At 38.9% G+C, this 27,450-nt stretch overlaps 1 protein-coding gene across 9 annotated transcripts in view; it reads right to left on the reverse strand.

Moving 5' to 3' along the window:
* The window catches only part of PKHD1 (PKHD1 ciliary IPT domain containing fibrocystin/polyductin), a 568,785-nt gene that overhangs the window by 227,362 nt on the left and 313,973 nt on the right, over positions 1–27,450 (reverse strand). The window lies entirely within an intron of this gene.

The following is a 27,450-nucleotide window of genomic DNA, read 5'->3' on the forward strand; positions in this document are numbered from 1 at the left end:
AGGATAATACCTAGTACATAGTAGGTGAAGAACAAATAACACCACACAACACAGACACACAAACACACACACAAGCACAGATATGAATGTAAATACACACATAAAATCCAATAGCTATCAGAGGAAAAGTATAGTATGAAGGCAAGTGTAGGAACTTTGCTCTTATTTCTGGTGAATTTGATACCACACATTTCATTTCCAAATTTCCTGGATCCATCTTTCCTGCTTTCTTTCTTTCCTCTTTTCCTTCTTTGATGTGCTAATCTTGCATGACAGAGAGCCAAAGATATGTTTGGCATATATTCCACCATCAGATGAGACAGACATATAAAGAATAAACATATTGATAAATAAATGATGATATACTCTTACATTATAGGGACGTTGGCCTCTTCTTCTTACCCTTCAATTTGGAAAATCTATCAATGTGCCTACACTAACAAAATTCTGCTAAAATGAAAATAAACATATGCCCATAAAGATTTTTTATAAGGGAATTTTCCTTGTATCCCTAATACTCAGAGATCACAGCTGTGGTTGCTTTTCTGTGCTTCTGTGATAAAAGCAAAAATAAACACCCTACTGTGACTCCCAGAGCAGAGTAGCTACAATCTCACCTTGACTATTCCTTAGCTGTAATGACAGGTTGTAGCATCTTTCTCTCATTTCTGGGTGTGGAAAGTTGGGACGAGTATGCCACATAATCTAGAAGGAGCATCATTTCCATTTCAGAGTAATCATTCAGAAATAGTTACTTGTACATTCCATTTAATAAACATAAATGATGGCCACCTCTAGCTTAGCATGGCCCAATGGTTTCCACCTTGCCCTGATGTGGCCACCATTATTCCATCCTGTTCTGTCAGTGACCAATCAATCCTACTTGAGAGAATGAGCACTGGCATATGGAGGGAACCATCTGGAATTTCTGTTGCTCAATGGGAGGCTGATGGGGGAGCTGATCTGGAAAGAGGCTCCAAAAAGAATTAATGAGTTCCAGATGTAATTAAAGACTGCTTTTCCCCCCAAAGGGGCTCAGGACCAACTACAGGGTGGTGCCTCTTGATTCCGAATTATACCCTCTTACCACTTGTTCATCCATCAAGCACTAAACACCCACCATCTTTAGCCTAGCATCCTTTGGGAAGCAGTGTTTTTCTTTCTGAAAGTGTTATTTTTTGACGATTAGAAGGATAAAGTATTAGAAATAATATCTGGAAAATTAAGAGCAAGGAGGAATCACCTGAATTTCCCCATGTACTAAATACAACAACAATAGCAATGAAGCTTTAGTATTTTATAAACATATTAGCTTTCTCAGGACCAGAAAACATGAGCCAAATCAAAAGACAGATGTCTTTGGCAGAGGGCTAGGGTTTCTTTTATATAGGAAAAATTTGACTATCATAGCTACAAAGCATTCCATATAATTTTAACAGTAGGTTTAAATTCATTATTTTTCCCAGCCAAGTCAGGGAATCAAGGTCACTATTGTGTAGCATTCCAAGAGTCTGACACTTTTCTAAATCCTATTGAAATGAGATCAAGGGCAAAGGGCACAGATCCTGGGAATAATGATAGGGTCACATGAACAGGCATAATTTAGGGCAGCAGACCCACTGTCTGTATGGTAGTCACTGTATCAGGCCCCATAACTTAGGTGGTGAAGAGAGTTTCTACTACAACCCTGCTATTGTTGGGGCCACAGCCTACACCAACTTTGGACATAGCTCAGACTTCTGAGGGAGACTGATGGCATGCAAAGGCAGGGAAAGATATACAAGGACTATTTGTAGGCTTGCTACTTTCCCATATCTTCCATAGTTAAAAGGTTTGTTTCTACTTTAGCCTTGGCACCAATATTTTCCTATAAGCATGAGAACCAAAAGAAAAGTAAATTTTAATACTATTGAAATGACTATTTAATGACCTAATTTTCCCTTTTAAAAAGAGAAGAATATTTTTAGCTCAAACTTGAGTACTTTAAATATTTGCAATGTATATTTTACACAGTGATTGGTGGTGTTTTTCTTTCCCTTTGTGGTATTATTTAACTCTTGAGGAATCTAACAATTTATTTAAATATTCTAGCTATACAATTTCATGAGGAGAACTGATACATCCAAGAAAAGTACAACTACAAAATGAAAGCTGTCATACAAAAATAGTACAAGGGATGAAAGGTTAACACGATTGAAAATTAGGGTCAATTAGCCTAATTTATTGACATGATAATATTGGATTCTCAACTGTTCTTTCTCTTATAGAAAAAGCTGAACAAAGAAGGGCTAGAAGATAAGAATGCGTTCTTTCTATAACTAAACTCTTTTCAAAGAGCTGCTAATTTTATACTTGTCCTTTTCATCAAATCCACACAGGTGGTATCCTTATCCTCTGTTTACTTTTTTTCTCAAACTGGTCTTTAAAAATAGGCAGAAGAGGCAGTTTTCAAAGTTCCCAAAGACACAGAATTCAAGACTGAAAACCAGTTTCATAACACCTTGAAGAAAAAGGATCTGCCTTACTGGTGTGCATACGTGTGTGTACATGTGTGTGGGAATGTGAGTGCATTTGTGAGTGTGTGTGAGTGTATGAGCAAGGGAGGGGGAGAGACTGAAAACAGAGGAGGGGACTGGAGGGGAAAGGAGACACCAGGAGGAAAACAACTCTATTCATTCTCACCTCCCAGGAACTTTGGATAACAATCCCCATCCTACTACTCACACATTCTCTCTGGGCTCACAATAACAAACATACAGACACAATTCCTATAGTACAATCAACATTTTAAATTATATTTTTATTGATCAATAAAATGTTTAACACACAGTGTTTATCTCATGCTCATCTATACCATCTGTTCTTCACAAATATTTTGATTATATGTAATAGGAAGGTTTTTAAGTAAAATTACCAACTGTATCAGATCAATCCTCTGCATCTCAAACTCTAAAAGATAAATACCAGAAGGTGCTGGTGTTTTCATATAAAAACAGAAAAGAATGTGTATTCTAGTCGTGCACCCCAAAAATGGTAATGCATAGATTAGGGTGGTAAAAGGAAAGATTTAAAAAAGAGGAGACCGATTTGAGAAATATTTAGGAAGCAGAATACACAAGATTGGTTGAGTGTCAAGAAAACTCTGAGCAATAAGTAGTGGAAGATGATGCCATGTACTGGAAAGGGAAAACTGGAGAAGCTGGGGTGGAGATGGGACAAGAAGAGAGAACGCTCTCTAGGACATAATAGTTTGGTATACTTGTAAATCGTCCCAGTAGAGATTACAAGTTCACAGTTGGACATTTGGGTCTGATATTTGGAAAAAGAAAAAACATTTTCTTGGTCTCAAACATCATCTATATGTTCACAACTGTCAAATTTATGTTCCAAGAAATCACCAAGGGATAAAAGACAGAATTCGTTGGGAAGAATCAGTATATAGAAGAAGATGAAAGCTCAAGGGATTTTTAAAATGAACTGGAACATACAAAGTTGTCTGGATGCTGAGAGGGAGGCTATAGCTCAGGAAGAGAAAGGAGACAACTAATGGGCTGAAGCCCTTGAAAAAGAAGAAGAGCATGGGATGCTGAGAACACCAGCTGAGACTGATCTTTTAGAGAAGTTAAAATGCATTCTCTGTACAACAGGAGAAAAGGAGAGAAGAAGGTGGAGGTGAACACACAATCTAAACATATTTGTCTCATTTCAAAAGGAACCCAAAGATTGGTACAAAAAGTAAATACTAAAATATTCTGCAAAGATTGTGAATTTGAGGACTCACTTTCACCTGACAATAACCAATCAGGGATGATTTCTATTACAAAATTATTTGTGTGAAATAAACCAGATATCTGGGTGCTTGGCTTGGAGTCTCCTTAAGATACCTTATTAATTTAACACCATCTGAATGGGGTTCTTTTAAGAGCAATTGAGAACAGATATATAAGAATGAATGCCTACTATACAAACTCATGGAATAGTTCAAGTAATTAATGCATGTGTATATCATTACATCCATATATCAAACCAAATATATGTTTTACATATGGGGTCTTTTTTAGCCACCCACCCATTCTCAAACAGAAACTGGTCACATGCTGCAACATGGGTATATGCTGAAAACATGCTAAGTAAAAGAAGCCAGTTAAAAAGGACCACATACTGTATGATTCTATTTATGCAAAATGTCCTGAATAGGCAAATCTATAGAGACAGAAAGTAGATTAATTGTTGTCTAGGGTTAAGGGAGTAGGGTGGGAGGATTGGGGAGTAATGATTAACAGGTTATTTTAGGGTAAGAAAATATTCTGAAATTGGCTGCAGTGATGATTACCCAACTATGTGAATATACTGAAAGGCAGTGAATTATATACTTAGAGGGGTGATTCATATGGAATGTGAATTATAGTTCAATGAAACTGTTAAAAATAATGAAGTACTTTATGTACTAATATGAAACCATCTTCAAATTATATCTTTTAAAACAAGGTACAACACAGACTATAATATCATTATAGATATGGGATAGAAATATATATTATTATGCAATGTAATTATTTATATGAATATATTTTTAATTTTTATAGTCAGCATTGAATATCTCTGTAAGAATACCCAAGGAACTAGTAACATTGTTGTTTGCAGGAAATGAAACTGAGTGTTTAAATGATAGAGGTGAAAGGAGAATTTTCAATGAATATTCTTTGTGCCTTTTCAATTTTGAACTATGTAAATGTATTGCCTATTTAAAAATTAAGTTAAATTAAAATGAAATAAAAAATAAAGACTGGTTATATCTTTTAACTTGATATAGGAAAAATTTTAGTCCTCTGTGTGTGTATTTAATTATTTTCTTGAAGTTTCTTTTTGTGCTGGCCAGATTTGCAGTGTTCTACTACCAGTGATGCCTTGAGAAATACAGATAGCTGTACAGTTTCTTCTTACCTAATTTGTCTTTTTTATCATCCCTATTCTAATGTGCCACGCTTACATTTTGGTAGATAATGCTGCTTTTCTAATTTATCCCCATCTTTGTCCCTTCTACATTTAGATATTTCAGATGAGTTTCAAACTGCTGGGTATCTGTGAATCCAGGAAAATCTCGACTCTGCCTTGGGGATTGGAGTTTAGCACAATGCTTTAATTTGTTCTGACTTCAGATCTTGCTTGTTATATTAATAGTTGAAAAACCAAACTCCACTGCTTGTGTGGACTGCACAGCTCTCCAGTGATTTCTCCTTATTGCAACTTTGTGTCCCTTAGTCACTGGAGACAACTTCCTTCAAAGTGAAACAAAGATTCACAAGCAGGCAAATAAGGAATTATAAATATGAAGATAAGTAGAGAACAGTGAAAGAGAACTACTTAAATATCAATAATCAATTCAATAATTCCAAGAACTGATCCCCAAAGACATGGAAGATAGCAAATAGAAGACTGTAAGACAAGCATATCTCCAAAGACATTTTAGAAACTACATCCATGAAAAGAAAACAATTAACTATATGGTGATTGAAAAAAAATTGATTATCCAAAAATTATTTTTAATCAGTAGACTGAATAGCAAAATAGATAATGTTATAAGTTTTAACTTATAACAAGCTTGTATATATCAAGCTAATACATTCTTTTTTTTTTTTTTTTAAAGATTTATTTATTTATTTAATTTCCCCCCCTCCCCTGGTTGTCTGTTCTTGGTGTCTGTTTGCTGCGTCTTGTTTCTTTGTCCGCTTCTGTTGTCATCAGCGGCACAGGAAGTGTGGGCGGCGCCATTCCTGGGCAGGCTGCTCTTTCTTTTCACGCTGGGCGGCTTTCCTCACGGGCGCACACCTTGCGCGTGGGGCTCCCCCACGCGGGGGACCCTCCTGCGTGGCAGGGCACTCCCTGCGCGCACCAGCACTGCGCATGGCCAGCTCCACACGGGTCAAGGAGGCCCGGGGTTTGAACCGCGGACCTCCCATATGGTAGACGGACGCCCTAACCACTGGGCCAAAGTCTGTTTCCCAATACATTCTTACAGAACACAAAAAGAGTAAATATATATAAAATATTAAAAGAAGACTTTAAGACAGTAATATACTCTAAAGCTTTAATATGCTTCTATTTAGGAGTTTCAAAAGGAACAGAGAAATAGAAGATCATCAAATAAACAATTTAACATGATTAAAGAAAAATATATCCTCAGATTCAAGTGGTGCAGTGAATAATAGAGAATCCTTAAAGTTTTCCCAAGCTTAAATATACCTACAAAATATAAAAATCATATAAATTTTCATCCCATGTACTAGTAAACAATATAGCAAATTCTCAAAGTTCTTCAGTTGCTCTATGAAAGAATTAGTAGAAGACATAGGTCAGCAAACCAGAACTAAATCCAGAAAAGAGGGAGATGGGGAATACAAAAAGTTAGTATGCAGAATATCAAGTAAAATGTACAGACAAATCTTTAAAAATTGGTAATATATAATGTTAACAACATCTAACAGTTTCAACTAAATCCTCATCCATAAAGTGTGTATAATAATTGCACATACCTAGTAGTGTAACTGTGAGGGTGAAAAATGTTAATGTGTAAAACACTTATATAACCAAATAGCAAGTGCTCAATAAATATTAATTTGCACTCTTTTTAATGTGTACTAATGTGTACTAATCTCCCCCCAAAAGAATAACATTTTAATTTTAACATTTTGCTCTTAGTAGTGAGGTTAGAATTTTTCATGCTTATTAGCCATTTTATCCCTTCTTTTATGAATTCAGTTTTTCTCTGGGGTCATTTGTGCTTTTGACTTATAGGAATGCTTAATATATTCTCGATATTAACAAGTAATGTCATATACTGTATATTGCAAATAATTTGTCCCAGTGGCTTGAGTTTTAACTTTGCTTAGATTTCCTTTCATGTAAAAGGTTTTTACTTTTTGTGGAACCAGATCTCTCCATCTTTTCTTTTACAATTTGTAGATTTTCTGTCTTGTTCAGGAGTGTCTTTCACAAAAAAGAATATAGAAAATAGTCTCCCACATTTCTCCTAAACTCCTTTACATTTTATATATTGCTATTTAGTTATTTGGCATGGTATGACTTGGTAATTGTTTTCGTTTGTTAAAAGCTGCCATTGCAACATACCAGAAATGAGTTGGCATTTACAATGAGATCTAACTTATAAGCTTACATTTCCAAGGATGAAAAAAATGTCCAAATCAAGGCATCAGGCAAAGCTCTTTCCCTAAAGTTCAGCTGCTGGCAATCCTGGCCTCCTGCCACGTGGCAGGGCACAATGGTGACTCTTGCAGACCCTGCCTTCTCCTCTGGGTTGTGTTGCTTTCAAACTTTTTTTTTAAAGATTTACTTTATTTATTTCTCTCCCCTTATCCCCTGTTGTCTGTTCTCTGTGTCCATTCACTATGTGTTCTTCTGTGTCTGCTTGTATTCTTGTCTGTGGCACTGGGAAATGGTATTGCTTTTTTGTTGTTGTTGCATCATCTTGCTGCGTCAGCTGTCCATGTGTGCAGCGCTACTCGTGGGCAGGCTGCACTTTGTTCACATGGGGCAGCTCTCCTTGCAGGGCACACTCCTTGCACATGAGACACCCCTACATGGCGACACCCCTGCATGGCACAGCACTCCTTGCACGTGGCAGCACTGCGCATGGGCCAATCACCACACGGATCAGGAGGCCCTGGGTATTGAACCCTGAACCCTCCATATGGCAGGTGGATTCTCTATCTGTTGAGCCATAACCACTTCCCTGCTTTCAGCTTGTTACTCTCCATGCAAATTCTCTCTCAGCTTCTTGGAGACCTCTTTTCATGTCTTTGTGCTCCATTGATTCCAGCCTCCACTCTCCAGCCTCCAGGACCTCTCTCTTCTGTCTCTGCAAATTTTCTCTCTGTGTCTGTGACTTTGTCTTCTTCCATTTACAAAGGACCCTTTATAAAACCCACAATGGGTCATGCTTTAATGAAGTGATCTAATCAAAAGGAAAGTCGCTTAATTGAATTAACCAAAAGTTCCCATCCACAATAGGAGTACATGCACAGGAATGATTAGCTTTAAGAATAGGATTTTCTGGGATCCACCCAGCTTTAAATTGTCACAGTGATATAACAGGGTTGTTTTATTTTTTTAAATGTATTGTTTCAACATAATTTATTGAAGTTTAATCTTTTGCCCCATTGTTCTGAAATCCCATGTTTATCATTAAGTAAAGTTTCAGCTATCCATGGGTCTATTTAGAGTGTCTATTGTGTTTCATTCACATTCTTTACATTTGTCTATTTCTGTGATACTATCCTACCACTTTCCTCAGATTACTCTGGAGTAAGCCACCTCATATTAAACTCTTTAAAACTTCATTGCCTGTGGTTATATATTTGCTTTTCCCTTAGAATGTTAGAGTTAGCTTCCCAAAATCAATTGAAAAAAGGTCTAGGTGCAAATTTGACTATGGTTACTTGCATTTATAGATTAATATAGTGGAGAACTGATGTATTTGCAGTATTAGCATTCCAATGCAGGTACATTGTTTCACTTATTCAGGAAAGTTTTAAGAATGTTTTTCATATGGCATATGACTTTTGTTAAGTTTATTCATAGGTATTTTATCTTTTTTTCTATCAAACATATCTTCTATTACGTTTTTTAATTGGTGATGGTCAGTACATAGGAATGCTATTGCTTATTGTAAGTTGGCATTATTTCCATGTATTTTACTGACCTCTTTTTGTTTAATAGTAGTTCACTTGAATCTTATGGATTTTTCTAGAACAAGCTAGGTCTACAAATAATCATCTTCCTCCATCTTTCTAATGGTTTTGTCCTTTGTTGTATTTGCTTCTTGTCCTGTTGCATTGTCTGGGACCTCAGATAATAGAAATGATGGCAGGCATTCATGTTTTGTTCCTCACTCTAATAGAAATGTAATTAAGCATTCACAAGTAATTATAATATTCCCTGTTTATTTCTTACAAATACTTTTTATCAAGTTAAGTAAAATTCCTTCTTTCTCTGGCTTAATAATTTTTGTTGATAAATAGGTAATGGAATTTACCAAAAGCTTTCTTCTTTTTAGATATAAGGGCATTTTGGGGAAATATCTTGTTAAATTCTCTTGCAACTACCATCCAAACATTTTTCCTTCTGATGGAAATCAGGTGAGCTGAACACATTGCAATTGTTGACTTTTGCCTTTAAGCAAGGCATACAAATATCACTGTGCTCCCATTCCGGAGAGAGACAGGATGCTTTCCACAAAGAAAACAGACCATGGAATGCCTTTTAAAAGTCTTGCTTGAAGGTCAGTTCCCCAGACTCTAGTGCCACTTCCAAAGTAAGAACGCAAACTTTGCCCCTGTTGAAACCATGGGGGAGGTTCCCACCTGCCTGGGACATGTTGTGCCACATCCACATTCCAAACAAAGGTCTGGATCATTCAGAAAGCAAATTTTAGAGATGACCATGGCCCAGGGACTACACGGACCACATACACTTTCTTTCCATTTTGGTCTAAGAAGATATTTATGGGCGATATCGTCAACTTGTAATGTAAGACATCCCCTGAAAAGGCCTCCCCGGAGATTTGATGAATAAGAGACAAAGCCCACTTGCTTGCATCTCTGAAGAATGATGCAACTAGTGAAAGATTCCACACATGCTGAGTTGAAGAAACAACAAAACCTCAGTTAAGAGAAGTTCATCCCAAACCACCAGTCAGATCCCTTTCCCCTACCCTCACTTTGTCCCACACATCTTGGGAGTCACACAGAGGCAGCACAGTCTGGGTCCCGCCCACTGTGGACAGAGACTGACCATAGATTGACACACAGCAGCAAGTTAGAATACCATGCATATCCGGGCACAGGGACCTCAGTCCAGAGAGACTCAGGGAAGAACACAAGAATTGAGGAGTGCTGCATACAAAAGGGCCACCATGAGAGGAAGAGAAACCATGATAGAAATGGTGATAAGAACAGTTCTGACCCAACTTAATCCAGTTTCATTTGGCTGGAGCACCTAAAGGCAAATGAACTTTCCTGAAGTGACATAAATTTCTGAATTGACCACCTATGGCTTACTGCGGCAGGATATCCTAATTGGGAAGAAACAGAGGCAGAAAGCCTCACAGAAAAAAAAAGATGGGGGTTTAAACTGAGTTGCTGTAGAATAGGACAGATCTCACAATTGTAAAGCATAAGGAAAACAGGGCACTGAGAGAGCAAGAGAATTTTAGCAAATCATTAGGGTTGAGGAGAAAAAGTCTACACAACAACAAATAGAACAGATCAGGATTCCTGGAGAAGAAACAGGAAAAGTAGCTCTCTCTGGAGATGAACCAGTTGCACAAAAAATGCAATCCTTTCTTTTTCTATCCTCATGAAGCTCAAACCATAGGATGGAAGGAACCATCTTCTCTCAGCTGTCTGACTTACTTCTCTGGAAGCCCAGAAGTTGCTATATCATGAAATGCATGCTATTTCTGAACTCTGTAGATAGTTTACTAGTGGTGCTGCTTGAACTTAATGTCTCTCATTCACTAAGCACTCACTATGTGCTGGGAATGGGCTGAAAAGTGCCTATGTGATAAGAAAAGTGAGCATGGTCAAGTGACAGGTATCAGTGATGGAGCTGAGAATTGCATCCAAGCAGGTTGTCTTCAGAGACTGTGCTTTTAATTGTTCTCCTTATGTCAACTACCTTTCCAGTGAATGAAGTTTTACTCAAATCTTGAAATTTTCATTCACTGTAATGACAATGCTTTAAGAGTTTTTTTTAAATTACATCTTATACAAATAAATAAAACTTTCAGCAGAAAAAAAAGTGCAATCTTAAAAATTGCACACATATCCAGGGCAAGAATTAGTTGAAGAAAAGCTGAGAAAATCTGAAAAGTAAAACACAGGCTATCCCAAAGTTCTAAAATAAATTAGACCAAACATCAAAGAAGAGTCTTAACCCAGAGCCAATCAACAACAAAGTCCTAGACAAGAAGGAGAAACAGACCTTCAGAATTAACTCACCAAGATAACTGGATGCATAGACATCAGCAAAAAATTACTGACAAAACTAAGAAACAGGAAGCTATGACCCAGTCAAGATAACAAATTAAAACTTCAGAGAGACTTAGAAGTTGGGACAACTAATCAATTCAAGGATAGGAAAGAAAATATGCCTAAAGGGATAATAGATGCTAAAAACACAATGTATGAGCATAAAGAAGAATTTGAAAGTGTAAAAAGAAACACAAATCATGGGGATTAATGAATGTCACAATAATAGAAGGTTAAAAATACACTAGAGACATACAACAGCAGAACAGAAGAGGCAGAAGAAAGAATCAGTGAACAAGAAGACAGGACAATCAAAAACAGTTGGAAAAACAGATAAAAGTATAGAAAAAATTGAACAGTGTCTCAATCATTCAGTAACAGCATTAAGCACACATAAACATCATGGGTATCCTAGAAGGAGAAGAGAAGGAAAAATGGACTCAAAACTTCCTGATTCTTATGAAAGACATACACATCCAGAAACTGCAATGTATTCCAAACAGAATAACTCCTAGTATACCTACTGCCAGACACATACTAACCAGAATGTCAAATGCTAAAGATAAAGAGAGAATTTTGAAAGCAGCAAGGGAAAGTGATTTGTCACATACAAGAGATCCTCAATAAGAATAAGTGCTGATTTTTCATCAGAAATCATGGAGGTGAGAGGGCAGTGGCATTATATATTTAAAGTACTGAAAGAGAAATATTGCCAGCCAAAATTCTTTATCTGGGAAACTATCCCCCAGAAATGAGGGAGAGTTAAAATATTCACAGACAAACAAAAACTGAGTCTGTCAACAAGAGACCTGCCCTACTAGATTTACTAAAGGGAGTTCAGCAGGTTGAAAGGAAAAGAGGTGAAAATGGTATGGAGTAGTGCGAAGAAATGAAAATGATCAGTCAGGGTAACTAAAAAGGTAAATGCAAAACCCAGTAGTACTATACACTCAATATACAACCCTACTCTTTAATTTATATAAGATCTGAATACAATTGAACAAGAAAAGGGCATATTTCCTGATAACAGATGTGCAAAATATAAAACGGTAAAGTGTGACAAAAACAACATAAAGAGGGTAAAAGGGATCGGGGAACAAAGAACATGTATGCTACTGAAGCAAAATATCTTTTCATATTAGTAGGTTACAGTTGTAGGTTATGTTACCCCAAGGTAACAACAAAGAAAGTATTTTTTAAAATATACAGGAATAGAAATGGGAAAAGGATCAGTTATATACATCACAAAAGATCAACTATACAGGGAAGCAGATGTGGCTCAAGCAATTGGACTCCCATCTACCATATAGGAGGTCCAGTGTTCGATGCCCAGGGCCTCTTGGTGAAGGTAAGCTGGCCTATGTGACAAGGTGGCTCATGCAGAGTACTGGTCTGCATGGAGTGCTGGCCTGCACAGAGTACTGCCCCATGCAGGAGTGCTGGCCCACCCAGGACTGCTGGCCCATGCAGAGAGCTGGTACAGCAAGATGATGCAACAAAAAGGGACACAGAGGAGAGATAATAAGAGACACAGTAGATCAGGGAGCTGAGGTGGCGCAAGAGAATGATTGCATCTCTCCCACTCCAGAAGGTCCCAGGATTGGTTCCCAGAGCAGCCTAATGAGAATACAAGCAGACACAGAAGAACACACAGTGAATGGACATATAGAGCAGACAACTGGAGGGGGGGGGGGGGGAATAAATAAAAATAAATCTTAAAAAAAACAACACAAACAAACAAACAAAATATACTTGCTAACTTAATCCACCAGCACATCCAAAAAAATTTTTTTTTCCAAAAAAGTTATATACCAAGATCAGGTAAGTTTTATCCCAGGTATGCAAAGGTAGTTTGAAATGAGAAAATACATTAGTGTAATACATCACATCAACAAAATGAAGGAGGAAAAAAACACATGATGATCTCAAATGACACAGAAAAGGCATTTGTCAAAATGCAGCACTCTTTTTTGATAAAAACACTTAGAAAAATAGGAGTAAAAGAAAACCTCCTCAATATAATAAAGGGCATGTATGAAAAACTCACAGCTAATATCAAACACAAAAGATTTGGAACAAGACAAGGACACCCATTTTCACTACTATTACTCATTATTGTACTGGAAGTTCTAGCTAGAGTATTTAGGCAAGAAAAAGAAATAAAAGACATCTAAATTGGAAGGGAAGAAGTAAAACTTTCACTATTTGCAGGTAACATGATCCTATATAAAGTCACTATTTGCAGGTAACATGATCCTATATAAAGTCCAAAAAAAATCAACAACAAAGCTTGTAGAGCTAATACACGAATTCAGCAAGAGGTAAGGTACAAAATCAACATGCAAAAATCACTAATAATGACTACTATAGTTTTATAATATGTGTTAAACTCAGGAAGGGTATGTCCTCCAATTTTATTCTTCCTTTGCAAGATGTTTTTGGTTATTTGGGGCCCCAACACTTCTAAATAAATTTGATAATTGGCTTTTTTATTTATCCAAAGTAGGCTGTTGGAATTTTTTATTGGGATTACATTGAATCTGTAAATCATTCTGGATAGAATTTACATCTTAACATTTTAAATCTTCCAATTCATGAACACAGAATGTCCTTCTATTTATTTAGGTCTTCCTTGATTTCTTTCCTTTTCTTTTCTTAAATTTACCTCTCTCCTTCCCTTGTGGCTTGCTTGTTGTCTGCTCTCTGTATCCATTCACTGCACGCTCTTCTGTGTTTTTCACTTGTCTCCCTTTTTGTTGCATCACATTGCTGAGTTGGCTCTCCACAGTTCTTGCTGGCCAGTGACTCTCTGCACGCGCAGGCAAGCCTGCCTTCACAGAGAGTCCAGGGATGTGAACCCAAAGCCTCCCATATGGTAGATGGGAGCCCAATTGATTGAGCCACAGGCGCTTCCCTTCTTTGATTTCTTTTAACAATGCTTTGTAGTTTTCTGTGTACAAGTCATTTACATCTTTGGGTAAATTTATTCCTAGACATTTGATTCTTTTAGTTGGTATTGTAAATGGAATTTTTTCTTAATGTTATCCTCAGCTTGCTCATTATTAGAGCACATTATTGTGAATATAATGAACAGCACTGAATTATGTATGTGAATGTGGTTGAAAAGGGGAGTTGTAGGTCATATATGTTACTAGATGAAAGTTAGCAGAGAAAATATGGGACTGTATGACACAGTGAACCCTGTTGAAGACAATGGAATAAGGTTAATAGTACCAATATAAGAACGTTCTTTCATAAATTATTACAAATGCATGACACTAATACAAGGTGTTAAAAATAGGGTACTATATGGGAAAATGCACCTAATATAAACAATGGGCTATAGTTAATAGTACGATTTTAATATTATTTCATCAATTCTAGCAAGGTTACCACACTATTGCTAAATGTCAACAATTGTGGGGTATATGGGAATGTTGTATTTTTTACATGACTTTTCTATAACAACTTCTCTAATTAAATAAATAACCAAAAATCTACTTAGATTTCCTTTTCTTTGCTTTAAATTTATCTATAAAAACAACAGGGAGAGATTTGTCCCTCACTGTCCCAAATATGCTGAGAGACTTGTGATTAGATATCATTATGGACCCATGATTTCTTTTTTCAATTCATCTCTTCCTTCCTCAACCACCCATCCCATTCTTCTCTTAGTTCTACTGCCTAGAAATTTAGTTCTCTCTTCCTGCTCACACTTAACTCGCTAAAACTTCTATCATGTACCCACATGGCTATCTGAAAGTTTTGCCACATTATTATAAAAGAGAGTCAAAGTGCAGTCTGTGGAGAGTAGAGAGATAAATCTAATTTTGCCAGGACCAAGAACTAACCTCTATTAAAATGACCATACACTGTTATTCTTCTTTTGTGAATTATAATAGATTTTTTGAAACTGGAATCTTCTTTGCATTCCTAGGATTAAATCTTAACCATTATTTATATTTTTTCCAAAGCATAGGTACATTTGATTTGCTAAGACTTCCCTTCATGTCAATAAGATTAACCTCTAATTTTCATTTGTGTAATCTTTGTCTAGTTTAGAATCAACTCTGTAGTCTTAAAAATGAATTGGGAAGTTTTCCACCTTTTTCTGGACTCTAAAAGCTTTTACAACATGGTTATTATCTGTTCTTTGAAGCTATGTCTTGCATTTTTTAAAAAACGACCCTAGGTGATTTTGGGAATTAGGTAGGCTACAGACTCTACTTTGGGAATCGGTTGATTCCTAGACAAATGCATCCATTTGTACAATAAAGTTTAAATACGTTTCCTGTTGTATTGTTTGTTGTTTTAGTTTGGCAAAGAGCTGCCAATGTAAAGTACCAGAAAAGGGTTGGTTTTTAGAAAGGGGATTTATTGGGGGTAAAATCTTACATTTCCAAGGCTGTAAAAAGTCCAACTCAAGGCACCATAAGAGCTGCTTTCTCACCAAAGATAGCTGCCACATGGTGAAGCAAGATAGCCCCTGATCTCTGCCAATGTTTGAGCTCAGCTGAGGGCAACAAGGCATAAGGCTTGATTCTTTCTGGGCATCTATCATTCTCAGCTGCTCCACATTCTTCCTGAGTTCAGCTGCAAGCTATCAGGCATATGATTTGTCTCTCCCTGGACCTCAAGTCTTTGAGCCTCTCTGGGGGCTTCTCTCCTTGCAGCTCAGCTGTGAGCAAAACTGTTGTCCTTCCTCTTGCATGGCCGATTCAAATATGGCGGCTCCTTTATCTGTGTCTGTGTCTGTGTCACTCTGCGTCTGCATTTATATCAGACTCAGCAAAAGGGAAGAGACCCACACTGGCTCATGCTTATTACCATGACAGGTATATTAACAGGTAGTAGGACTATTTTTATCACCATGCTGTCATTAAATAAGGGATTTGTGGGAAGCAGATGTGGCTCAACTGATAGAGCATCTGCCTACCATATGCGAGGTCCAGGGTTTAAACCCAGGGCCTCCTGACCTGTGTGGTGAGCTGGCCCACGCACAGTGCTGATGTGTGCAAGGAGTGCTGTGCCACTCAGGGGTGTCCCCCACATAGGGGAGCCCCACATGCAAGGAATGCACCCTGCATGGAGAACCACCCGGTGTGAAAAAAAAGGCACAGCCTGCCCAGGAGTGGTACTGCACACACAGAGAGCTGATGTAGCAAGATGACGCAACAAAAAGAGATACAGATTCCTGGTGCCACTGACAAGAGTGCAAGCGGACACAGAAGAACACACAGCAAATGGACACAGAGAGCAGACAATGGGGCGGGGGATGGAGAGAGAAAGTAATTTAAAAAAAAAACTTTAAAAAAATAAAATAAATGAGGGATCTGGCATCTCCTCAATAGGCCATATTCTTCAATGGCCTGGTATTTACATAATAATTCATTCCTTTTGTTGGCTCAAAAAATTAAATTCTAATACCTCTGCTATTTCCACATCATGTTTTGCCTATAGTGCTTTATGGCCTTCCGATTTTAACTCATTTCCTCTGATGATTAACATACAAGTAATCTGAGATCTTGCAAAGGCAAGTGCAGTACTTGGCTCTGACAAATTCTGGCATGGGTCCTTAATAGTGCAATGTGATTTGGGTTTGCCTGTGATGGGTGAGGGTGGAATGGGGATGGGGAAGGGAAGAGTTTATAAAAATCTTGGTTAAAGTTTTCTTCTCAAGGAAAGGGTTGGTCTAAGGCTGGTGTGCTGAACAGCATGTTATCAAGAAAATCTATCTTCTGCAAACCAACTGGTCTCTCCCTCCTCTCTCTTTGTTACATGGAAATCCTTAGGACCAAACTATAAGTGGCTTTGGTCCTGATTTTCCTTTTTCCTTGGGGGGAAAAAAGTCTCCATTTCTTATACAGCTTTGGGGAAGAGACTCATAACCATACTTAATTTATAAAAGCTGTGATTTCCATGCAAATTGCTGCTTTTCCAGAAAAAAAGTTTAAAGCCCTATTTAGCAGTTTAAAACCCTTTAACTATTTCCCTTCCCATCACATTTGAACTACCCAGACTGCAGCTTGCTCTGCCTAAAGCCTTCCCTAGAATGGCACTTGCAGATGACTAAAATAATTTAAGACATGTCAGAAGCCATTTTAATTCATTCAGACTCCCAAGATATCATTAAATACACATCAGGTGCATATTCTAAAAGCCTGAAAGACTGATGGCACCACTCCAATTCCCTCCCACAAGTAATTTCCTCACTGATGCTACGATTGGCTTTAACTCTTTTCCCAACAACAAAACTTGGGCCCTTTTGTAGTGGCCAACAGCATAGCTCTAAGCAGGCATCAACATTTTTGCATATCCATTCTTTCTAGTTTCACCTGAAAAGAAAACAAACAAAAACAGGTGCATCCACACTATGCAAATGAGAAAAGGTAACCTCTGAAACTATTTCACAGCAAACAGAAGATCCGGCAAGCTGCTCACATGCTAAAAACCACAGGAGGTGTGGCAAGTGGCTAGATGCTAAGCCGCAGGAGGCCTGCAGGCTGGGAAGGCAGTAAATCCCCAGAGAGCTCTAAAAGCCTTACTGGCAAGCCACACCAGGCCCATGGTTCCTCAGGTGCTAAGCCACAGGAGGCCCATCATCTGCTCAGGTGGAAGGGGGAAAGAGAGGGGAGGGGGGCAAGCTGTGTTGAGTCAGATCTTGAATGAAGGGCCACCAGCTCACCAGGGGAGAAGCAAAATGAGAGGCACCTACTGGGAACACTAGAGTTCAGAGAACTCCATTAAGAAAAGGAACGAGCCCACTTCCTCTTGCAGAGAACATCTTCTTACTTGCCAGAAGCACATCTCATAAGGAGGAAGTTTCTGGCCCGGGGATGCTAAATAAATGCTGGTGTCGAGTTCTCCCAAACCCAGCAACTGGATCAGCCCCCTCCCAAATCAGTTGCTTAGATTCTTAGGGATGGATCCCTACCTTGTTTTCCAAGATTCTCAGTGTGGCAGTGACACCTCCCCACCTCAGCTTCCAAAATCCCTAGAAAAACTTTAATAAGGACTGACAGGTCAGTAGCAGCATCTCACACTCTCAGTGATTCACTCAAGCACTCATTGAGTAAGCATAGTGGGCCAAGTCAGGGGGTTTGCATTAGAGATATCAAAAATCACATAAGATATGGTCTCCATCCTTAGGGTGACAGAAAAGTGAAAATAATCACAGAATATGTGATAAGAGTATATAATAGAAATATGCCCACAGTGTTGTAGAAACGCAGAGGAAGGATAGTTATATCTAATGGGGAATCAGGGACACTTTCTGGAAGAAGTGATACTAAGTTGAGTGTTAAAGGACAAAAAGTAGTTGATGGGGCAGAGGGGTAAGTAGAATAAGGAAGAGAAGGAAGGGAAAGTTTCAGGGAGAGGCGTAGATGGTTCCTTCTAGAGCTGCAAGTAGAGGAGCAATGATACATAAGGAGGAGCAGCGGACCACCAGGCCAGATCAAAAGGGCTTTGATGTCATTTCAGACAAATGAGTTTGAAATTTACCCTGAAAGCTTTGGGAAGCTCCTAAAATATTATGCAACACCAATATACCAAATCCTTAGGAAAATTAAAACGTGCTGCTTTTGGCGATTAGGTTTTCCAGATTTCCACAAGGGTTAGCCTGTTTTTTAAAATAAAATACATGGAAACCCAACTTCTATTTAATTGATACCCTTGTCTGAGCTCTGGTTTCTGATGTCAAATTTCTAATTTTCTATTTTGCCACTTAATTTTTAAATTTTTTATAAAATCCTATACATATATAGTTATTTGTAACATATAAAGCACCTCTTTCATTAGGAAATGCCTTTCAAGTGCTCAATATAATTAATAAACACTCATGTGGTACTACAGTGCAAATAAATACCCAGTCTACCTTCTCTAGAATAGTGTATTTTTTATCATGTGTTCCCAATATTACTTATTTATAAACTTATTATGAATTTATAAATTACATACAGGCACCACAATACTAATATACCAAGTACTAGGTACATCATAAAATCTATATACACAGAGAAAATTTTCAAAGTAGATGATAAAAATAAATGAGCATTCTAATAGTTTCTATCTGCACCTCGATGGATCATCTTTCACACTCCACTGTGGAAGCCACTGTAGCAGATGGAGAACAAATGCCTAAACCCACCTCCCTTCCACTGTGTGTATGAATGTAGAGGCCATTGAGCCAAACAAACTGAATCAAGAGAAACAGAAAGAAGGACCCTAACCAAGGATGATGATGATGTCTCCCCAGGTGCACTGACCACTTGTTTGTGGCTGTTAAGTGACCGAGGCAACTGACCATGGCGAGATGGAGGAGAACCCCCTTCCCTGAGCTCCCTTAGGGTCAATGTGGGGGTGACAGATAACACAGATTATGATGAAACTCTTGACCCGCGCTCCCCGTATGTATAAGAAACACAGCCAGGAGTGGAGTCAGAGGGATGGAGATTGAGTGTCCTCCAAGCTGGGAGGGGTGTCATGGGGTGTCATGGGCTTCCACAACAACCTCTGCTCCAGAACTTTTGTCCCATGTTACCAGAACCCTGGAGTCTCAGAGACAGATTGGTTTTCTCATGGGCTAATTTTCCAGTTTTCCCTCATGAGGATTTAGGAGTCAGCAATTTGGGAACCAGTCTACCTCAGAAATATGTGTCTCCACTTCCTTGCCAGAGGTAACAAGGCTAAGCTTAAATCCTGTCCGTAAGATCAAGCCATCAGAGGGTCCTGCCCTCTTCCCTTTCACATGTGTGGGTTTGGTCAAGAAAATCACCACTCTGGGGAGGACTAGAACTACCAAAAACCTGCATCTGTGGGAGGAGACTCTGCTCTAGACACTCATCCTCCTACCTCTCTCAAGAAGAAAGCACTTCCTGGGAGCAGGTGTAGCTCAGTGGTGAGTGCCTGCCTCCAATGTAGAACACTTCCACAAGTGACTTCCTGTCTACTGAACAATGGGGAGGAGAGAGAGAGAGAGATCAGGACTCCAGCCAACCTCTTAGCCTCGTCCCCAGAGAATCCACCCCCCAAGGCTTCCACCCTCACTGTGCCCTCAACAATCATTATTGCCGATCCATCACAAGTCCATCAATTATGACATCAATATGAATAGATGAGAGGGATTTAATCAGCATGCATTCATTCACTCATTCAGTCACTCAAGTGTTCTGGAACTATACCAGACACTGGAAACACAAAGATGCCAAAGTCCCCTGTAAGAGCCAATGACATGCTTGAAGACGGCAGCGTGGTGCCTGCCATTGCACTGCTGAGCAGAGCCCGGCAGGGCCTGGCTGGCACGGTGCAGGATGCTCACCACTTCTGCTCAGCCCTCCTCCATGGGCTATGCAGGCAGTCTCCCTTGCACAGTACGATGCTTGAGAAACACAGCCACTGGGGTTAGCCTGCTGTCATTACACCAAACAGACAAAAACATAGCTCAATCTAGGTAAGATCAATGCTTTTTATCCAGACACTGAAGTGCCATCAGGTGACATTACCATGTAAATAAAGAGAGGCAAACAGATGGCTCCAGACTGAAGCGAGGTCTGCAGAGCATCACTGATGTCGTAAATGAAGAACGCCGAGGACAAGCCATTAGGTACAGGGTCGGCTCGGGAGTGCATGGCAGCTTGATGAACAGAATCATGGTCATGCCATACATCCAGGGAAAAAGGCAGCCACCACTTGTAATTTTTCATTCATCAAATGCCAGTGATTTCCAGATTTGGGAAAAATATACTTTATGGTGGTATTATCTGAGCATATCACCATTACTGTCTAAATCACAACCCTTGAAAGGCTCTGTTTAAATCTCTCCTGCATGTTTAAAGAGACGTAGCATGAAAAACCAGAGAGAAAAGCTGGGAGACTGAGACTTGAATCTGTGCCATCTCTATGATCTTTAATCTCTTTCTTGGTCCTCTTTGGACCCATTTTCCTCAGCTATGAAATGGGGGTCAGTGTGTCAGAAACCACTAGTTGGCAGCGGACTTGGCCCAGTGGTTAGGGCGTCCATCTACCACATGGGAGGTCCACGGTTCAAACCCCGGGCCTCCTTGACCCGTGTGTAGCTGGCCCATGAGCAGTGCTGATGTGCACAAGGAGTTCTGTGCCACACAGGGGTGTCCCCCACATAGGGGAGCCCCACGCGCAAGGGGTGCATCCCATAAGGAGAGTCGCCCAGTGCGAAAGAAAGTGCAGCCTGCCCAGGAATGGCCCCACACACACGGAGAGGTGACTCAACAAGATGACACAACAAAAAGAAACACAGATTCCCATGCCGCTGACAACAACAGAAGCAGACAAAGAAGATGCAGCAAATAGATACAGAGAACAGACAACTGGGGTGGGGGTTGGGGAAGGGGAGAGAAATAAATAAATAAATCTTAAAAAAAAAAAGAAACCACTTGTTGAGTATGACATATTCATTCTCTCCTTCCTTAAAAATAAGGATTCCAAATTTTACCTGAACTTATTGTCATCCAGCCAGCAGTAAGATAAAATAAGTAGGCAGATTTTTCTTTGCTACTTTGTCCTTCCTGCTGTCTGGAAAGAGGTTGCAATGGCTGGAGTGCCAACAGACATATTGGGCAATACGGTGACTTTGAGTATGGAAGCACCAAACAGTGGCATCCAAGTCCCTAACACTTTGAAACAGACTTCTTTTATGTAAGAAAGAAAGAAATTTATATATTTCAGTTCTTTATTACTCACAGAAGACCTAATCTTACCTAATACAACTAGCTACCTAACCTCATGGAGTGGCTGTATTACATCAGATTAGGTGTTTCCCTGAAATCCCAGCATCATGAATGCTCTATGAACGAAGAGTTACATGGTCACACATATTAAGAACCAAATACACACCTCTCCAACTCCAACTTCCCCTGTGGAGGTTATATAATCCATATTACCATATAAAAAGCTTGGAAAATGCCAGATGCAAAGAAATCTGTATATCTGCACTTAGCCACTGTTTCCCAAACTTATTTAACTTTGTCTTTCTTTCATATGATACTTATAAGAGCTAGTTGCATATGGAACACTATGAGAAATGCTGGCTAAATTTATTCATAGTAATAATATCTAAATAGTTGTTTTAGTCTTACACTACCATTTAATGAACTGGAGCCCTTCCATTCCAGACCAGGCCCCATGGTATATGTTATGATTACTCTCTGAATATTCCTGCAGCATGCGTTTTAGTTTTATTAGAATATAAGTAAATGTGTGATTACATTTCTGTTTACCCCACTAGGCAGTAAATTCCAAATGAGAAGGTATTGGAGTTGTTTTGCTCACCAATTTATCCCCAACCTGAGGCAAAGTATCTGGCACACAGTAAATGATATGCCCAATAAATAGTTACTAAATAAAAGCATGATTTCTGAACTCAGCTTTAATATAAAGCACATTGTGCAAATGTCAGTGAAGGAATGAATGTAAATCGATAGTGAAGAAGAGAATACTCACTTGAAAGAAGGGCTTTGATTTCTTTTTAGCTCTCTTGAGTAGCACGTGGACCATTAACTCATCTATTCCCAATTTTAATCCTAATGAACTAAATGTCAGAATGCTCCTCTTAAGGAAGCATTATTTAAGATACAAATAAGAAATTCTGAGTAATGCCAACCTAACAATAAAATGGGAGGTATTTAATGTGTTCTCAAATTAAGGAGGGAAAATCTCAGAATAGTCAGCAAGACCTAGTACTGGGCTCAGTTGGCCTGGATAGCCAAGCTGGATCATTTGCATGACAGGAAATTGATGTTGCCTACTACCTGGAGCTTACCTGGGGCTGCTGACCAGTGTGCCCATATGTGATCTCTCCACCTGATTTGGGATTCCCATAGCCTGAGGGCTGTGCTCCCAGAGGGAACGTCTCAATAGCAAGGGAGATACCCCAGCAGACAGGTCTTCTTAGGCAAGCTTTCTTGTGATGTAGTCCCAGAATAGCACTTCTACTATGGTGAAGCAAGCCACTAAGACAGACCAGATTCAAGGAAAGGGGAGTGATACCCCACCTCTCCATGGGAGGAGCAGCAGTACTTACAGGGAGGGAAGGAATTTATGACCATCATCTTTTGGGGGAATATCCACCACAACTACTTTGGTAGTTATTAGACCATTAAACATTATTAGACCATTAGACATTATTATTTGATGTTCTTATAGAGAACCATATATATTAATTACTATATCATAAATTTGATTTTTAATATTTTGACAGCTGTATCACTACAACTAGCTTCTTCTGTAATGATGTTATTTTATTTTATACATTAAAAACATTATTCTAAGAATGGATCCAGGCTTACTAGATGGACCAAGAGCACATAAAAAGTTAAGAAATACTGGGCCGTGTGAAGTGTGATACCCCTAGGTCAACAGTGAGCCTCCTATGTTGTTTCTAGCCCTGTCGGCCCATCTGTACCTAGACTGGCCTTGTCACTTGGACAAACGTCTTACCTTTAAAGCTCTGCACATGAGGAGATTCCAAAATCTCCCCTCAAGGGAGTACAATCAACTCAAGAAGTGGCAACTGTACCTCAACCAATAAATGGGAAATCATGAATTATTTAATTCTACATTCCAAAAATATCTGCATGGAAAACAGACCAAAAAGTAAAGAGAAAAAGAAGTAATTCAATTAGAACAAGTGAAAAAATCCCTGCTCTGCATTGAGGGCCCCTTTGGGCAGCTGTTCCCTATTGGCTCCAACTTCCCCAAACCCAACCAGGAAGGCAAAACACATGCATTCACTCAGGTCCCCTTTTCTTGTAAGAAATGCCTGTGTCTCCTCAAAGAATATTAATTCCATAAGACAGATTTCTTGGGAGGAAAAACTAGGTAAAGGATAAGTTTATGCATCTGAGTCAAGGAAAAGTTTCATTAATTTTCAGCAAAGTTGTTGTGGTGCAGATCCTAGAATATGGATGTGGTTGGAACGCTAAAGGCCCTGGCTAGCCTGGGACTTTTCTAGTTATTGTTCTGAAAGCCCTGCAGCCCAAGAAACCCCTCAGCCTTGGTCAAACCAGGCAAGTGGTCACTCCATTTACTAATGATTTTAAAGAGTTTTATTCCTGATATCAACATCCAAAGAGAAATAACAAACCCTCCGAATGCAACTCTCAATACTCCAAATTTGAAAGGATTTAGTCAGTGTGTTCTGACGGACTAATGCTGGCTGTTTAAAATAATGTGAACTTAATTCTTACCTCCAGAATTAAAATCACTGTACAAGTTATGCATATATATATACAAACCCCTAAATTTATATATATATATATATATATATATATATATATATATATATATTTACTGTGCTGTTTTATACTTTTGTAATATTGTACCCCTTTAAGAAGTGACAGTGATATCTTATAGGATATAACCTATTTTGTTTTCCCAGTTGAACTGATTGAGCTGTGCAAATCAATCATTTCTGTTGGGCTGAACCTCTAACATGAGCCTATTCATTTAGTACACTTGGTAGCCTTCTAACTGGAAAGCAATCAGGCCTGGCTGCCACTGTAGAAGTGCTGCTGTCCAAAGAGTAATTGCTCTTCATTTTTAAAAGGGTATGGGGATCCTTGAAAAGACTAATCTCTACGAGAGTTATCATAAAGATCCAATCCAAATGTATGAAATTCTAAGGCAAGAAAGTGATAGTGGCTTAGATTTTGCATTTTATTTGTAGGAGCCTCCAGAAAGTATATAGTTTATTCTCAGGAAATTTCTAAATTACTGTCCTCCTTGTCCTCCTTGGAGCATTTACCCTGTTGACCACTTTAACCATCTTGGCATTTGCTCTTTGTTTGGCTTCCTTTATCCTAGTTCTCCTGCTTTCCTGATTGCTCCTTCTTCGGTTTGCCTTCTTACCCCTTAAAATAGATTTTCCTCCAAGGTATTGTCTTCTATCCTGTATTAGAATTCTTCAGAGAAACAGAGCCAACAGAACACTCATATATTCATATTTGCACACTCAATGTAGCAGGAGATGGGAAATACATATTTAGGAAGGGATTTACTATAAGGAATTTGCTCACATGACCATGGAGGCTGGCAAGCCCAAACTCCAGAGGACAGGCCACAAGCTGGAAACTCCAATAAAGATGATGTTCCAGTCCTTAGTCCAAATTCTCCAGGGAAGCTGGGTGGCTAGAAATTCTATCAAGAGCCAATGTTGGGAAGCAGACATGACTCAACTGATAGAGCATCCATCTACAATATGGAGGGTCCAGGGTTCAATCCCCAGGGCCTCCTGACCTGGGTGGTGAGCTGGCCCACATGCAGTGCTGCTGCCATGCATAAGGAGTGCCATGCCATGCAGGGGCACCCCCATGTAGGGGTCTACCATGCACAAGGAGTATGCCCCTCAGGGAAAGCTGACCCATGTCAAAAAAACACAGTTGGCCCAGGAGTGGCGCCACACACACGGATAGCTGACGCAGCAAGATGATGCAACAAAAAAAGAGACACAGTTTCCCAGTGCCACAGGATAATGCAAGTGGACTCAGAAGAACACACAGTGAATGGACACAGCAGACAACGGGGGAAGGGGAGAGTAATAAATAAAATAAATCTAAAAAAAAAAAGAGCCAATGTTGACTTTGAGGCAGAAATTCTTCTTTTGACCCCTGAAACTCTCAGTTGTACCTTTTAAGACCGTACAGTAAATCTTTTAAGACTTCCAACTGATTGGATGAGATTACCCACATTGCTGAGAGCAATGTCCTTTATTGATTGTAGATGCAATCAACTGGTTGAAGATGCAATCAGCTGATTATGTATGCAAATCCCATCTGCAAAATACCTTTACAGTAAAAAATAGGCCAGTGTTTAACCAAACAGTTGGATGCCATAGCCTACCCAAGTTGACACATGAATTTAATTATCACATACCCCTTCTTATATCTCTCTGCAGTGGCTCACATGTTGATGCTACCCCTAGCTCAATTCCTAAGTCTTCTTTAGACAATTCTGCTGATTCCCAAATGTAAATCCATTCATGGCTTCCCTCTCAAAACCCTTTGTCCACATTTCCAGTTACCATCTAGACACCTTAACTTGAAATCTAGTATATCTATAATGGAATTAACTTTCTCCCTATAAACCTACTCCTTCCCCTGCATCCTCAGTTTCTATTAATGGCACCTCTCACCATTCACTCAGGCTCAAAAGTCTTGAAGCATATTTTCAGTCTCATTCTCTTTCAACCTTCATAATGAGTAATTTGCCAAGACCTACCAATTCTGTTTTCCTATCAAGTTTATGATATCTTTCATATTTTTCCATAGTAACCACAATTGCATTTATTTTTACTAGGAAGCTTTTTATTTGTATTACTGGGTCCAATATATACTTGAAAGTCCTCAAGAGAGGATTGTATGGATCCTTTAAGAACTAGTTTTATAAGTATAGGAGATAGAAGGAAGAATGTAGAGAGTATACAGGAGACAAAAAGGTATCTACAATAGCCAAAAAAAAAAAAAAAAAAATCACACCTATTCTGACTGAAGAAAAGCATCATGCGTATCTTACCCAGATACCTATTTTTCTCCTTCCATACTAAAATGCAGGTGCTCCACTAGGCTCATACCTTTTGGGAATTTGAGATAACAGGAGATAAAATTTTAAAATTGGTGATTTTCTAGGTAGGGTTACTATCGAAATAAACCCTGTGTCTCATCTACTATACTCCTGCCAATAACCATTCCCAAAATTATTATATGATCTGTGCACCCTGTGAAAGTAGAAAATTACCATGATACTAATAGCAATAGACTATGACAATGTGTTATTCAGGTAAGTGAGGACTTGAAAGCATTTGAAAAAACACTTGATTAGAGTAAAACTTCAATTAGTTCCAGCAAGTTAGCAAGCCATAAAGAGTATCAGGGCCTACATGACTTTGGATCCCAGGAGAAGATTCTAAGTGAGTTCTAATTAGCCCAGAAACAAACACTGTGATTGAGCCAAGCAGGAATAAACAAATTGAGATTAAGGATAGGGTACCAATCTCTTAAAATATTTTTTTATTATGTTCCTTTCCTCACTTGCATAAATACAAATCTCTGCTGTTATTTTCATTGAGATTTCATTTTTATAGGAAAATGTACCTAGTTACAAAAATACTTTTAAAGAAAAGTTCCAACTCCCAGTTTTCTGCCTCTGGCAAGCAGACTCTGTGCTAAGCCATAGTCCAGAAGTTAGAGCACTACTGCTATTCATTAGGAAGAAGACATTTGAATTGTGATTCTTATAAATAGAAGGAACTGGACTTGGCCCAGTGGTTAGGGCGTCCGTCTACCACATGGGAGGTCCGCGGTTCAAACCCGGGCCTCCTTGACCTGTGTGGAGCTGGCCCATGCGCAGTGCTGATGCGCGCAAGGAGTGC

Source organism: Dasypus novemcinctus, chromosome 11 (genome assembly GCF_030445035.2).
Source record: "Dasypus novemcinctus isolate mDasNov1 chromosome 11, mDasNov1.1.hap2, whole genome shotgun sequence".
NCBI classification, from domain to species: Eukaryota; Metazoa; Chordata; class Mammalia; order Cingulata; family Dasypodidae; genus Dasypus; species Dasypus novemcinctus.